Below are 15,633 nucleotides of genomic sequence, written 5' to 3' on the forward strand. Positions count from 1 at the left end.
GACGTGAGGGTCCGAAGCTAAATTAAAGTCAAACTTTTCTTTCATACACTGCTAAGAGAGTCCTGTTTCCTGTTGAAATCACCCAAAGTCGCACACAACTGTGAAACCGTGCCGTAGGCTGGTATACACGTGGCAGCCACATCAATCGTCTGCTTGACAGATAATCCCGGTGCCACGGAGACTCCTTGGATGATAATGCCGCTTTCCGGAAGCCGAACACAGCAGGCTTCACCATTATTCACCGCGATCGAAGGGAGATGTCTGAAAGCGGTGATACCTTGTTTCACGTACACACAGACTCCAGCGTTCTTATTTGGTTCAATCCAACTGCCAAGCGACAACCTCAGGATCGGAAGAGTTAATCTTCTTTTGTCTATACCGCCGTTTATCAGCGGCTGGACTCTCCTTCTCTGCATGCATGTCAAACATTGTGATACAGATGCCCACTACATCTCCGCCTTTTATACGCAATCGTGCGCATGTGACGCGGGGTTCGGGTGATAGAGCGGTGTGCGGCGAGGCGGCGACGAAGAACGCGGCACAGCTGTGGGGTCTCTCTGGTTACCATGGTATCGGCGCATGCGCACAACTGCTCATCCGCGTGACGTCACGCTGGGCTTTGACGGTGGAGCGGGCGCTCGGGCGCGGCGACGGCGAAGCGCACGCCGCACCTTGCTCCTCTCCGGTTGCCATGGTAACGGCGCATGCGCACAACTTTCCTCTCCCATGCACCGCGAAATGCTCGACTGGTAGCCCAGTGTAGCTCTCGCTACAATGTGTATAATTTCTTTCTTTTGATCCGCGCACCGCTACCCTGCAAGCCCCTCTAATATTAGCCTACTTCAGCGTTTCTTTTGAGACCACAGGCCGAAAAGCGCCTATTTATAAGCAAGGAATGAACACTTGAATGAATTATGCTCCTGGACACAGAGTCGGCCGCATGATTGATTGATTCATAGGCAGGCACATAGACATAGAGATAGACTAGATGCTAAGCACCCCTTTGAATCGGGGTGGCGGCGAGTACCACCTTGCTTAATAAACAATATGGCTATTGAATTTGTTTTTTATGTTTAACTCGAAAGCGTTAAAACCCCCATGTCGGAAAAAAATGTCCGGCGTTGGCGACCGCTTGAAGCTGCGCAGCCGGAGCAACTCGCCGCTCCGGTAACCTAGGTATGCTCGTTTTCAGCAACAGGAGACAACCCGCCGAAAGACCGGGCCCACAGAATGTGACACGCAATCTCTGTAATCTGCCAGAAAAGGCCGGATGGTTCTTTCTGTCGCGTCATCACTCTCTATCCTGGTCTGTTGTACAGCGACGAAGTCGAGCCAACTGCCAGAAAAAGACGACGCAGTTGTACATACCTGTTTTTGCTAAGTACAGGTTCCACAGACATTCGGAGTTGCGAAGTCACGAGAACTCTGTTGAGGCAGCTACCTTTCTCCTTGATTTCGAGCGACGGCTTGTTCTTGGTCCCTTTGCGGCGGGGCTTATGCCTGACAGGAAGAATTAACGTCCTGTCTCCTCCGAAGAGCCAGATGTTGGCGATGAGCATCGCTTCGCGGCCACATTTTCACAGCATGGATCTGCATTTGAGCTTTCGCCAGGCTGCTGAACATAGCGCTGGTTTTCAGGCTCTTCCATGGTGCGCCCACTCGCACCGCCGGATTCCACTGCAGAACACTGCATAGCAGGCGATGCCGCAGTAGGCCCAACTCCTCCACTCGGAAACTCAACGGCCTTCTCAGCACTGACGCTCTTGACAGACCTTTCCGTTGCAGGGGAATCCGTAGACAACTCAGCGTCAGGAGGCAGCTGCCCATCTGGAGAAGGCTGAGATGCAACAAACACCTCTGCAGCAAGTGCGGCACTAGAAAACACGCCTTCATCTTTCGACGGAGCATCATTAACTGCTCCAATAGGCGCTGCTTCTGACAGGCTGCCAGTCGCATCCAGTACTTCACTAGCACCTCTAAAATGCTCCTGTAGGGTTTCACCCGTAGGATGGGGGCCTCCCCGCACCTTGTCTGCACAGGAGACGACGCACTCTTCAGTAGAGGGACCAAAAATCCGGCAATCATCACAACGTGGAGTGCAGCAGGCCGACGGATATGACCTACTTTGTGACACCGTAGACAAAAAGGTGGCTTTCCGGTAATTAAAACGAGGTACTGAATTCCACAGACAGCCAAAAGGTGGGGAATATCACTGACTGTGACGTCACCAGACAGTCTGAACACAATATCCAGATTCAGTGTCCACACCTGCTCCATTTCTGTGAGCCTCCAGTTTCCAGCCGTGATTGATGTCTCTCTGCAGCAAGATCGTAGGGCGTCCCGAATGTACGCATCCTCCAGATGTCCTGGAGGCCAGAAAAGTTTCATCTTGACTACCTTCAGTCAATTATGATGCACCGATGGTTTTTGACTTGTAGTTCTACTCTGCAAACGAGTTTTGGCTTTGCTAACGCTGACTTGCAGGTAACCATCTATACATAAGACATCTGAAACTGTCCGATGGAACTAATGTCACTCAAGTCGATGACAGAACGCACAGCGTCTCGAAAGTCCTGAGCACGGTAGGGTCGTCCAGCAAGATCCGCATGCATGCATAAACACAGAATTGAAGACAAGCTTACTCACAGGCAGACCGGGGAGGGCTGTACAGTACGTATTACTGCTGGCTGACGCCGTATCAGTACCTCGGCCAAGGGTCGATTGATCCTTGCCGGAGAACATCGAAAAAGCAACAGTTCAGAACGCCGTCTTCGTCTTGGCTCGTCGGTTCAAGCTGATTAAAGGCCGACCTAGTGAATGCGTTGTGGTATTTGACATAGCAAAGTGGCTTACAGACAAGTATACTGATGGATGAATGAGTAATTATGGCTATGCTAATTTGTAATTAGGTAATTTAGTAGGCGATGCGAACGGGACCCAATAACGCTATCGCGTTCTACACTTAAAGGCGAATCTTAGCGCCCCCCCCCCAATTTTTTCTTCGACGACTATTCCAAAACAGGGCCCCCAGCGACGTCGCATAGCGTCATGTCGCGATCAGTATGCGCAGGATGGTATGTTCACCGCCACGACGCGGTCCATTTGTGTGGCGGCGTTCATAATGCTTATCGCATGGCCTCGCGACAGTGCTCAGACAAGTTCAGCAAACCCTACTTTGATGCCGACCTCGGAGGCCATCTCAACTGTCTGTGACTCTAGATTGCTTTTTTTATCGCCATCAATAGCGAAATGTAATTTGTCTGGACTTATAACTTGACAGTCGTAGATTTAATGCACTGCCTTCATGTAGCGAATACTTAGTGGAGATTGGTGTTTCATCTTTTAACAGCAATAGCTACAACTCCACACGTTATAACATTGTACCGTAGCGCCGCCGCTGGCTTTCCATTGGTTCTCACGATTGCTCGTTTTGTACGAATAATCGCACAAGGATTCGAATGTTAGTTGAAATATTTGATCCGGATTTTAGCTCCCCTATTTGTATTCGATTCGGTTTGAAAAAAAGTACTATTTGCAAACCCCTAATTTCTGTGACTACGGTTCGCGCAATTTTTCATCCCGCTTTTACACCCCCAAGACTCTAGTCTTCTCATGTTGTTGTTGGCCTCTATTGGAATGGTACATACCCACGGTGGGGGATCGGCCAGGATGCGTTTCGAACTAAAACAGGCGATGCACGACTTAAAAATATTGCAATTTAGATATCTTTAACCAACAAAGGAGTCATTTTGTTTTCAGCATCCCTAAAACCTAAACCTTGTGGAAGGCTCTCCATGTCCTTTGATATGCGGATGTATAACTGAAGCGTCACACGGAGGGCACGGCGCTAAGCGGCGAAAAGAGGAATGGCGACCAGAGGAAGCGGAACTAGCGCCCGAGTGTGCAGTTGCAATATGGATAACGAGAGTGCACAGCATAAGGCAACTGCTCTCGTGGAGAAATCACGTGCTTTCAAGGGACATGAAATAAGACGACGTGCCTTCATATGCCGGAAAAAAAATAAGTAATGCTCAACGGGATTCGAATCCTCTCCAGCGCTTCCTGCGTGGCTGAGAACCCGCGGCCATCGCAGTGACTTTGTAGTTCACATTTATTGCATGGAAGAACTCTCCTCAAGCCTTACCTAAACTAGGCTGTATCTGCGAACTCGTAGTGACACGAGCGGACTGCTCGTCTATCCGGTGTTTGTGCGCGTGAACCGCGTCCATGCCCTTGGAGACAGTACTGCTGCAACAAGTGGGCGGGGTCGGATGTTAAGATGCACAATATAGAAACAAAGACGAGGGAGGGATGAACACACACAACAAGCGCTCTCGCCCGTTCCTCCTCTTTGTTTCTGTGCTCTGCGCCTGAAGATGAAAACCAACAAGACCAGGATGTTTCGAGAGCCGGCAAGCGTCTTCGCCTCCGCGGTGGCTCCGTGGTTATGGCGCTCGGCTGCTCACCCGAAAGACGCGGTGGGCGCGATTCCGGCCGCGGCGGTCGAATTTCGATGGGGCGAAATTCTAGAGGCCCGTCTGTTGTGCGATGTCAGTGCACGCGTCAGTGATGTCAGTGCACGAGATCAGTGCACCAGACAGGCAAATCTGTCGAGAGGTTTAGTTTTCACGTTAAAGAACCCCGGGTGGTCGAATTTTCCGGAGCCCTTCACTACGTCGTCACTCATGGCCTTAGTCACATCGGGACATTAAACACCCATAAACCATAAACCAAGCCAGCAAGCGTCTTCAGAATCGGGAACGCGACGCCGGTTCGGTGCCGAAGCAGAAAAATGAAAATGAAAATTGGTTTTTGGGGAAAGGAAATGGCGCAGTAACTGTCTCACATATCTCGGTGGACACCCGAACCGCGCCGTATGGGAAGGGATAAAGCAGGGAGCGAAAACAGAAAGGAAGAAGGAGGTGCCGTAGTGGAGGGCTCCGGAATAATTTCGACCACCTGAGGATCTTTAACGCGCACTGACATCGCACAGCGCACGGGCGCATTGTGCATTTCACCCCCATCGAAACGTTGCCGCCGCGGTCGGGCTCGAACCCGGGTGCTCAGGCTCAGTATAGACGCTCCAACTCTCATCGATCCAGGAAGCAAGCAAAATGAAATCCACGTGGGCTTGGGTGGCCGCCTACAGATATCCCCCTTTTTGCTGCCTTTCTTTTCCTTCACTTCTTCCTATGCCTGCGCGGCAGTTCTCAAAAAATGAAAGGCCACCAACTCACCCAGTTGCCCATGTCGTTCCCTGCAGATTGCAAGCACGGTTTCATTTACTTTCTTTTTTCATCACATGCCTGCAGGCGCGACGTCCGACTTTTCCGCCCTCTCCCGTTCTGGCTCCCTCTTTTCTCTCCCCCACGTACCGCAGCCAGCGTTACGCACGGTTCATTGATTCGTTTTTATCTCCGCCTGCTGCATAATGCAAGTGAACTGTGTAGCTTCTATCTCTTTTTTTTTCACGCACTCTACTCCTCTCGCCCCAGCCTTCCTCGCCGGACGTCCGAAGCGCCAGTTTTACACGCCGACATATCGCACACCGCCCGCCGGGTCAAGGCGGCACCTTGTAGTAGGGGTCGCCATCACGGCGGAAGTCCGCGCTGAGAGCGCAGGTTCCTTTCTGCTTTTCCTGTTGGTGGCTCAGAGGTCGCCAGAACAGGCGTCCTTCGCTCATATCTCGCTTCGTGCGCAATTTAGGTAATGAAGTTACCGTGTACAGCCTGCAGCCATTAAAGCCCGGGATACATGCGACGTTTTTTTTTCCCGACGATGTTCGCCCGGCAGAAAACGTCGTGGCGGCGCGACGCCCGGCCGGAGATACATGGAGCGAATAAGCGACAGCCCGCCGCCGCGTATCGCTCAGCGCGAAAGCAATGTGATCAACAAGTGGCAAATACCATTGAGCGAGGAGCTCTTTGAGAACAGCGACGCTGAGTCCTCTGTTAGAATAACGAAATTGTTCATTTAGACACCACTGTAATGACTGCAGCACGCGTGTATAGATATCTACAAGGTTTTGCGTGCTCGAATCCATGCGGTCGCGTACCTTTCGATGCCCGCTCAGCCGTGGCTACCATCGGCTGCGGTTTTCTTCGGCACCTTCGCTTCTGGGAGGAAAAGCGGGCATTTCGATCGAATATCCGGTCGTGTTCTCCAAAAAAGTGACCTTTCATGTCTGGTGAAGCGTTTATTTCCACGATAATAACATTTCCGTGCAATGAACACAGCAGTGCTCGTCGGCAATGGCGGCCATGTTGGCGGCGGAGGTGGCCAAACCGGAAGAGCTGGCTTTCTGCACTGCTATTGGCTTGCTCCGGCTGCCACTTCCGGTCTCGCCGGACGCTGCGCATCAATATAACTGATCTCCACTAGGGGGCTGGATGCCGCATTCCCGCTTTCTGAAGTGGGCGCAAGTGAAGCCACCTGAAGTTGGATGGCATGTCCCGGAAGTTCGGTGTTTGCTGTGTATTTCAATGCAAAAAATCGCGTCTTTCATCCTTCCGTCCTCAATTTTTCGCGTTGTTTTCGTGTAACGTCTACTGTAATAAAAGAGGAACCGAAGTGAACAGGCACGCATGTCTCGCCATGCCGCGGCAAAGAGGTACGTGCAATAAACACTATTTTCTGACCTGGTCCTTGTCTTCCGAGCGTAATTAGAAGTAGTCGAATGACGATGAGACTAGGTCATCATAAGAACAAATTTTCGTGTAGCAAAGAAAAGGCAATGGCACGGAAATCCTGACATTCGAAGAGCCACTCGTTATACAGCTGCCGCTGTTTCAATTTCGAGTTGGTGGCGGACGATGTCTCTTCTCATCGATGACAGGTGATGTTTACCGCTTTAGTGTGTCATTTACATTACAGAGGTGCTTTTAATCTAACTCTATAGCACAGCCACTTTCCATCTACACAGCACGAGAGAAACGTTCGACTGACGAGAAAGACGAATGCAGCAGCGCGTGTGACAAGCGCTGTTAGAAGTCAACTGCACCAAGCATCACGAATAAAAGGACATTCAGGCATAATTTGCGACAGTATGAAACAGTACTTGATACACTCCGTCGGAAAAGTAGTACCATATACCTTTTGGGCGGGCTAATGTGAATCAGCAGAACACCGACGGCACCTCACCAGATTGTGGCCTCGCCCTAGCTCGCTCCGGTTCGGTCTAAACATAATTCGGTAAAATGGTCGCTGCAAAGTCGGCTGCCTGATGAAGGTTCCCACCTATTCTATTTCAAATTTATCCCCCATTGATGGTATAACTTGGGCTCAGAGCGCGACAACGTGCATCACAACAAAGAGCAGAGTTGGTGACGCTAGCGCAACGGGACGACACAGAGCTGAGCAGACGAGGCCCCGTACGTACTGCGTGTGGCGACATTCTGTCGTCTGCTAGTGTCTTCCCATAGCGATGCAATGTACCCTTATTTGTGAAACGTCTTTCCCGAGGACTTTGCTGCTCTCCTCATGCAGTTGACGGCGCAACAGGTAGGCATTGTCATTAAAAAGGCGAAAACGTCGAAAAGACAAAATGCTAAGTGCGAAACGAAAACTAAAACTGAAAAACCCTGCTGAGGTCCGATTTCGTGCACTACCAAAGGCTGACTTCCGGGACATGCAGTCCAACTTCCGGTGGCTTCACTTCCGAGCACCAGATGCGGCATCCAGCCACCTAGTGGAGATCAGTGGTCAATATCTGGCGGGGCCAGATCGGCGGCGACAGGCGTCCGACGAGACCGGAAGCGGCAGCCGGAGCAAGCCAATAGCAGCGCAGAAAGCCCGCTCATTCGGTTTGGTCGCCTCCGCCGCCGCCAACATGGCCGCGATGGCTGACGAGCACTGCTGTGTTTACTGCAATAATAATAATAATAATAATAATAATAATAATAATAATAATAATAATAATAATAATAATAATAATAATAATAATAATAATAATAATAATAATAATAATAATAATAATAATAATAATAATATTTGATTTTTGGGGGAAAGGAAATGGCACAGTATCTGTCTCATTTATCGTTGGACACCCGAACCGCGCCATAAGGGAAGGGATAAAGGAGGGAGTGAAAGAAGAAAGGAAGAAGAGGTGCCGTAGTGGAGGGCTCCGGAATAATTTCGACCACCTGGGGATCTTTAACGTGCACTGACATCGCACAGCACACGAGCGCCTTACCGTTTTTCCTCCATAAAAACGCAGCCGCCGCGGTCGGGTTCGAGCCCGGGAACTTCGGATCAGTAGTCGAGCGCCCTAACCACTGAGACACCGCGGCGGGGCTGTTTATTGCACGGAAATGTTATTATCGTGAAAATAAACGCTTCACCGGACATGAAATGTCACTTCTTTTGGAGAACACGACCGAATCTTGGATCGGAATGCCCGCCTTTCCTCCCCGAGACGAAGGTGCCAGAAAACCGCAACCGATGGTAGCCACGGCTGAGTGTGCATCGAAAGGTACGCGACCGCATGCCTTCGAGCACGCAAAACCTTGTAGATATCTATGCACGCGTGCTGCAATCAGCACAGTGGTGTCCAAATGAACAATTTCGTTATTCTGAATGAGGAGTCAGCGTCGCTGCTCTCAAAGAGCTCCTCGCTCAATGGTATTTGCCACTCGCTGATCATATTGCTTTCGCGCTAAGAGATACGCGGCGGCGGGCTGCCGCTTTTTCGCTCCATGTATCTCCGGCCGGGCGTCGCGCCGCCACGACGTTTTCTGACGCGTGAACATCGTCAGGAAATAAACGTCGCATGTGTCCCGGGCTGAAAGGACGTTTTTGCCAAATCGTCGAGTTCTGGCGGAACAGATAAAATCGCCGACGCCCCGCCGACGCCGGCAGAGGGCAGCGACAGAGGGCCAATGAGAGCCGGACAGGGCGTCACGTGATTCTGGACGGGGCCGCGCCGGTGCACCCGGCCGAGGGAGACGCATGGTGGATGCGCGCCCAAACGGGCGCCCAAACGGGCTCCCGCATCGCAGGGACAGATCGGTATGCGCCCGACTCACTTGCCTCCTCCCCTGCCCCCTCTCCAAACCAGACCCCCTTCCTCTCGGCTCTCTTTTTTCTTTCCCCTCCCTGCGCAGATCAGTTGCGGTGTATACCTCAACAAGGGGGCAGTGACCGGGCTGCGCTCCCCCTTCCCTACCTACTCCCCATAAGAGCGCTCCCCCCAAATAAATAATAGCCTCTTCGCTCGCGAGCATTTCGAGCGCGAGAGCCAGCGGCTCCACTTCCCTTCCTGGGCAATAATAATAATAATAATTGGTTTTTGGGGAAAGGAAATGACAGTATCTGTCTCATATATCGTTGGACACCTGAACCGCGCCGTAAGGGAAAGGATAGGGGAGGGAGCGAAAGCAGAAAGGCAGAAAGAGGTGCCGTAGTGGAGGGCTCCGGAATAATTTCGACCACCTGGGGATTTTTAACGTGCACTGACATGGCACAGCACACGGGCGCCTTAGCGTTTTGCCTCCATCGAAACGCAGCCGCCGCGGTCGGGTTCGTACCCGGGAACTCCGGATCAGTAGCCAAGCGCCCTAACCACTCAGCCACCGCGGCGGGTAAATGCGCATCTGTCTCTGATTTCAGCATGGATGGGGGCGCGCGCATCACACAACTGGGCGGCAAAATAAACGCCGCTTGGCTACTGACCATGCGGGAGTGAATTCGTCGACGCCGGTGCGGGCGGCGGGCGCTCGACGCGATTTCGCGGGCAAAAAACGCTCCATGCGGGCCACGCTTGAAGCAGTCTGGAACAGGTAAGATTTTCTGTTCGCGTTCCCCGAGCCGATGAAAAGAGGCTTGCGAAAGCTGACGTTTACGGACGGAGGTGGCCATCGATTCAACTTTGGTAGCAAGCTGATCGATCGTAGAATATTGAAGCGAAAAGCTTCTTTAGGCTCGTCAACACCGGGCTTCGCGTGAGCCACACTACAGATTTGCCGCAGCTGCGCATGCGCGAAACCGAGTGACGTCACGCGGAGCTCAGGTGGTCGCTGCTGCCGCAGCCGTCGTAGCCACCGCGCGCTGACTCCATCGTCTGACCGTGAAACCGAGTGACGTCATGCGGAGCGCAGGTGGCCGCTGCTGCCGCAGCCATCGTCGCCGCCGCGCGCTGCCTCCGTCGTCTGACCTTTCGCCATGGAAGGAGAAGAAGACCCAGAAGAGGTAGCGTGGGAGTTGGAGATTTTAATAGTCTTGTATAACGATTGTACAAGCTTTGTATACCTAAGACAACACGTTTTGGAAAAGCTAGAAAGGTATACCCAAATTGTAACCCTATGTATGAAACCTTAAGCTAAACCACGAGCATCGCCACGAAGCTTTTCGCTTCGAGATATCCAGGCTTAACACTTTAGCTAAGCCTCAGCCCAACTTTTTTTTATTATGAAGGAGTCAATGAAGAAATAAAGTACCAGCAGAATCAATGTCACGTGAGAAAAAAAGCCCAAAAGGCCATGTGAACACGTAATATTTTTGTTGCGACGAATTGCCGGATGTCAAGGAACGTTTAAGAACAAGTCCGTAGTCATCCTCTTGGCGCTTCTTTCACTACCTACCCTACACCTCCCTTGGTTCGGGTTCAACCTTGAGTGAGACAGCCTTTGCGCCTTTCCTGTCCACATAACCATTATATTCTTTCAGCCCTCCTACGCGTTGTGTGATAGCACGTAAATATTAATGACAGCAGAACAGAACCGGATGAGCGAGGGAAGTGCGAAGGGACATCTCGAGGTACACTGTTCTTGAAAACTGTGTCTATCACAAGGAAAGGCCCGGTAGATGTCTCATTCTGCACAGAAGACACCTCACTTGCGCAATTAAAGAAGGGACGAAATGGGTTAGAAAGGGGCAAAGAAAAATTGTGAATGTTTTGTGAGAAAAAGAAAGGCGCAGTAACTGTCTCGCCCTCGGTGGACACCTGAAACGCGCCGAGGGGGAAAGGGTGAAGGAGGGAGGCGAAAACGGCAGAGGGATATATAAAGACTGCATATAAAGACGTACCGACTACACTTCCGCGAACCCAGCGGCTTTTCAAATGTGCCTGTGAAGCTAGACACATTTGCCTACCCTGGCCAGTAGACAATTTCACTACTTAGACCTCAGAAAGCTTCAATACACAGCGCAGGTTGCGTTGTGTGCGCGGTAAAAATGGGGTGCCTCGATGCGCGCGCCCCCGCTTAGGGTGAAGTCACCCTTTGAACCACTCGACACCGCCTAAACCGGTTTTCGCGCGCTCTCTCCGCCATTGCGTTCCCCGCGTCGACCTGGCCGCTATACTGTCGTGCGGGCGTCACTGCTGCGCGCCTGCGTTTGCGCGCCTTTCATCGCCGTGCAATGCCTGGATGTTGTGTTCCTCAATGTTCCAACCATTCGAGAAATGATTCGAGAAATGGTTGGAGGATGTTCCACTTTCCAAGAGACCCGAAACGGAGGCTTCTGTGGCTGGTCCGGATCAAGCGTGACAAGTGGCAACCGACGAACTCCTCATGTGTCTTTAGTGCATGTGCTGCACGTTGGTTCCATGCTGTTGTTGTTGCGATTTACCGCTTTTGCGTTTAGCCAGCTAAGTGTAGCACAACATTTTTATTGGTCAGATGTCATTCCCGCACTATTCGTTTTGCTCGGCGTAAAAAAAAAGGCACGCTTCAGCGCCGAATTGGCTATTGCCTTCCGCTTGCCTGTTTGCATCCGAAATTGTATGTCACAATGTTTTCGCTCGTGATTGCGTACCAAACGTACTTTCGCCGCTTCTGTTGATTAGAAAATAATAGCCTTTACGAGGCGCTTGTCAGCGAACCGCGGCCGGCACGAATCAAGGCACAGAGGACGAGAACAAGCGAGGGCACATATGCTGTTGCAATTATTGTGCATCTGGGTCGTCTAGGAGCCAATACAGATTAATTTACTCACGATTTTTTAGTTTTTGACACGTATGCTACGTTCGGTAGCGTGCGCTGACTAATAGCCCGATGCTTCGTCCAACGACGCCACATTAGGTTATGTTATGTTAGAATATGTTATGCGCAGATTGAGGCATTCATTTGAGTAATTCGACTTATATATTTGGACTACTTTGTTTTCTTGCGTGCTTTGTTCATTGTTTTCATTCTGGAGCAGGAATTGTGGGGCTAATCCCAATAAAAAATTCATCTGCGGGCTCATTTCGAAGACAAGAGCTTCGAACAAAACCGCGAGGACGGATGGAAGAAGATCAAGCCCAATGCTGTCCCAACGGTGTTTCCATTCATAGGTCAGATAGATACCTGTTAACCTTGGTGTTTGTTGCCATGTTGCTTATCGCCTCGTCGTCTACATTTGAAAATGTTGAGTGAGGAAGTGGTTGGTGCGCATGCATATTAAATATTCTGGCGCGTCTTCTATAGACCCTTTCCAAAACTTTGGAGGTCAGCTTCTTGGCACAACAAAATTCCTTCATCCTGGCCGCCAAACCAGCTTTGGGGTAAAAAAAAGGTGCAGCGCTGCAGACATATATAGCCTGAATAATGCCGCGTTCCTTTCCTTTACACGACACGTTGTCGGAATAAAGGGATTAGCACCATCTTTGCCTAGCCACTCCTTTTGTTGAACGGGGTGAAAAACAACTCCACGTGACGTTTAGGATACGCCGCCATGGTGAAGGGTCCTTTGCAACGCAGAAAAGCTTACTTTCGCAGTTTTGCAAAAGGACAACTATTTTAAATATGTAATGTGCTATTTTCGCTTATTTATCTGCTTCCAGAACTTGCTAAAGAGCGAAGGCCACCAAGGGACCGAAGTGTGCATGTGCCTGCATTACTCAGTGATGACGCTGCCGCACAAGGTTCTTCAGCAGAAGTGAGAAACGTCCTTCCCTTAAACACGCAAGAATATCTTCCAGCAGATTCATCGCCTGACGGAGTGATAAATGAGACATTTGTGAGTACAGCAAGCAGCAATTCTAGTGAGCAACTTACTTCGACCACCACGGATGTACGGCCTCAAGAAACTGCAGTGGTTCGTGCGACCCAACCCATTGATTCTGAGGTAGCAGAGCTGAGGAAGAAGATAGTAGATCTCACAGCAGTCAATAATAAGTTGAAACAACACCACAAAGAATTTAAGAACAGTGTCAAAAAACTACAGAAGCTGAATCGCAAGCTGCAGAAAGAGGAAGCTAATTTCTCATGAAATACGAAGTTTTTAAATCAAGACCAAATTCGTGCCCTTTCTCGGAACAACAATCGTAACAATTCCTGGTCAGTGCAAACAGTAAAGAAAGGCCTAAAAATTAAATTTGCTTGTGGAACCAATGGGTATGAAACGCTCAGAAAGATTGGCTACCCTCTCCCATCAAGCAGGACGTTAGCAAGAAGAATTCAGAGCCTGAAGTTTCTGCCAGGTTTCCTGCATGAAGTGATCGACGTAATGAGGTCGAAAGCAGAGGGAATGGAGGATGCAGAAAAAGACTGTGTTCTCTTTCTAGATGAAATGGAGATAGCACCCGGATTTGAACTCGACCGTGGAGAAGACGTGCTTTTGGGAGGAATGACCTTGCCATCGATGCCTGAAGAGGCAGCCAACCATGCTTTGGCGTTTATGCTAGGTGGAGTAAACCAAAGATGGAAGCAAATGATAGCCTATGAATTTACTGGTAGGCACGTGGACGGCTCTGTACTCAAGACATATGTCCTGGAAATAGTCCATATATTCAGCCGGATTTCTCTAAGAGTACGGGTAGTCACCTGTGACATGGGTGCAGCAAACCGCGCTATGTGGAGAGAATTTGGCTTTTCGAGTCACCGCTATTCGACAACTTCGTGCTCAATACCCCACCCAACCTTAGACGGGAAGGAGCTTTTTTTCATCTGTGACCCAGCACATGTCCTTAAGAACCTGAAAGCACAGCTTCTAAGCTCAAGTGTTCACGCTCAGTGATGATACAGTAAGCAAGAACGGATTGACTTCCTGGAAAGTGGAACTAGAGCATGTACAGGCCGTCTTGGACTATGGCACTGCCAATGAACTTAAGGTAGCAGCAAATTTATCAGAAATCCACATTAGTGGTGGACACTTCACCAAGATGAAAGTCGGAGTCGCTGTCCAGCTCTTCCGCGAAGCCCCGCCAGCTATTCGGTTCCTAATAAAAGAAGGAGTGATTGAACCAGAGGCCGAAACAACAGCGTGGTTTATGGACCTCGTTTCTAGGTGGTACGCCCTTATGTCATCGCGTCATTCCACCATGGCGCTAAGCCGCAGAAACATGACTAAATATCATGCCGCCTTGGACACACTGCGTATTCCAATAGACACGATCAAAGAACTGAAAATGGGCACTGGATCTCAGTGGAAGCCATCGCAAGCAGGGGTCCTAATTGCAACAACGGCTGTCCTTCGCCTTCAAGAAGTGCTCCTTGGCAGTGAAAGGTATGAATTCCTTCTGACGAGCAGGCTGTTGCAAGACTGCCTAGAAAACCTTTTTTCTGTGGTGCGGTTCATGAAGCCGGTGCCCACTGCGTGCGACATGAAGTGTGCACTTCGGCTCATCAGCATCAGCCACTTTCTTCATACTCCCAGGTCAACAAGTTACGAACTTGATGACCGCGAATACCTTGTCGATCTGCTTGCACACGCCAAGAAGGAAGGTACGGAAAACGAAGTCGATGAAATCAATGATTCGGTAATCCTGTTCATTGAAGACCTCACGTCAACCGAGCACCGTATCTTGTTTTACCTTGGCGTTTTTATTTTGAAAGGAATTCTAAAATTCATAACTTGTGCGCAGTGCAAGGCTGCTCTCCTTGGCAACCCTGACGATGAGTATGCTTCCCTCACTGCACTCAAGGAATACGTCAGGGATGGACAAAACCTCATATATCCCAACAGGGATGTAATGAAAAGACTGAAAACTATGATGAGCATTTTACAGCCGTCAGTTCATGGTGTACCGGCACATTTTTCACCATGAAGTCGCCACTTCGTTCTTGGGTCGCATATCTTGAAGAGATAGACAAGCCCTCTGTGAAGACTTGCATGGCTCGCAAACAGCGAATAAGAAAAATGTTGACTGCTGCGTATGACAGAGTGAGGCTACGAATTCATCTTCGCCAAATTCCGAGCCCTCATTCTAGTGGCCACGGAAGCAAAACTTGTCCTGGAGTCCGCCTTGTGTAACCGAGCCAGAATATGAAGTTCCGCGAAAGTTTAGCTTCGAAGCCTGAATTCTGCATCTATGTATATATGCAGGCACAACTGTTTTCTCAATTACAGTCATCTAGAAATATTGGTAACTTTATTGTGTTTTCATAACCACTGAATAAATGATTTCATGTTTTCTTGGGTAACAGTTTGTGTTCATCTAGGTATACGAAGATGAACAGGCAAGTGCTTATATTTTATTACCGTTGCTGGTAATTGTTGTTTCTTTGAAACGTGCGAAACAAAGACGCTGCGTCATTGACCGCGTCTGCTCAGTTTCTTACCCATACATTGCACTCACTTTTATTGGGACATTTAGAGCTAAAAATGTAATGAAGAACGCCAAACAAGCTTGGACAGAAATCACCCGTTGCGTTTCAGCAATCTATTAAACTTGTTAGTTTGAAATTAACTACGAAAGAGGTTAGCAGAATTAAA

The 15,633-nt window shown here is 49.8% G+C and overlaps 1 pseudogene; it reads right to left on the bottom strand.

Annotated features, from left to right (window-relative positions):
- Positions 1–1,513: 1,513 nt before the first annotated feature.
- On the bottom strand, positions 1,514–2,742 carry LOC144112758 (uncharacterized; annotated as a pseudogene).
- Positions 2,743–15,633: the final 12,891 nt, after the last annotated feature.

The sequence above is a fragment of the Amblyomma americanum genome, chromosome 1 (genome assembly GCF_052857255.1).
Source record: "Amblyomma americanum isolate KBUSLIRL-KWMA chromosome 1, ASM5285725v1, whole genome shotgun sequence".
Lineage (NCBI taxonomy): Eukaryota > Metazoa > Arthropoda > Arachnida > Ixodida > Ixodidae > Amblyomma > Amblyomma americanum.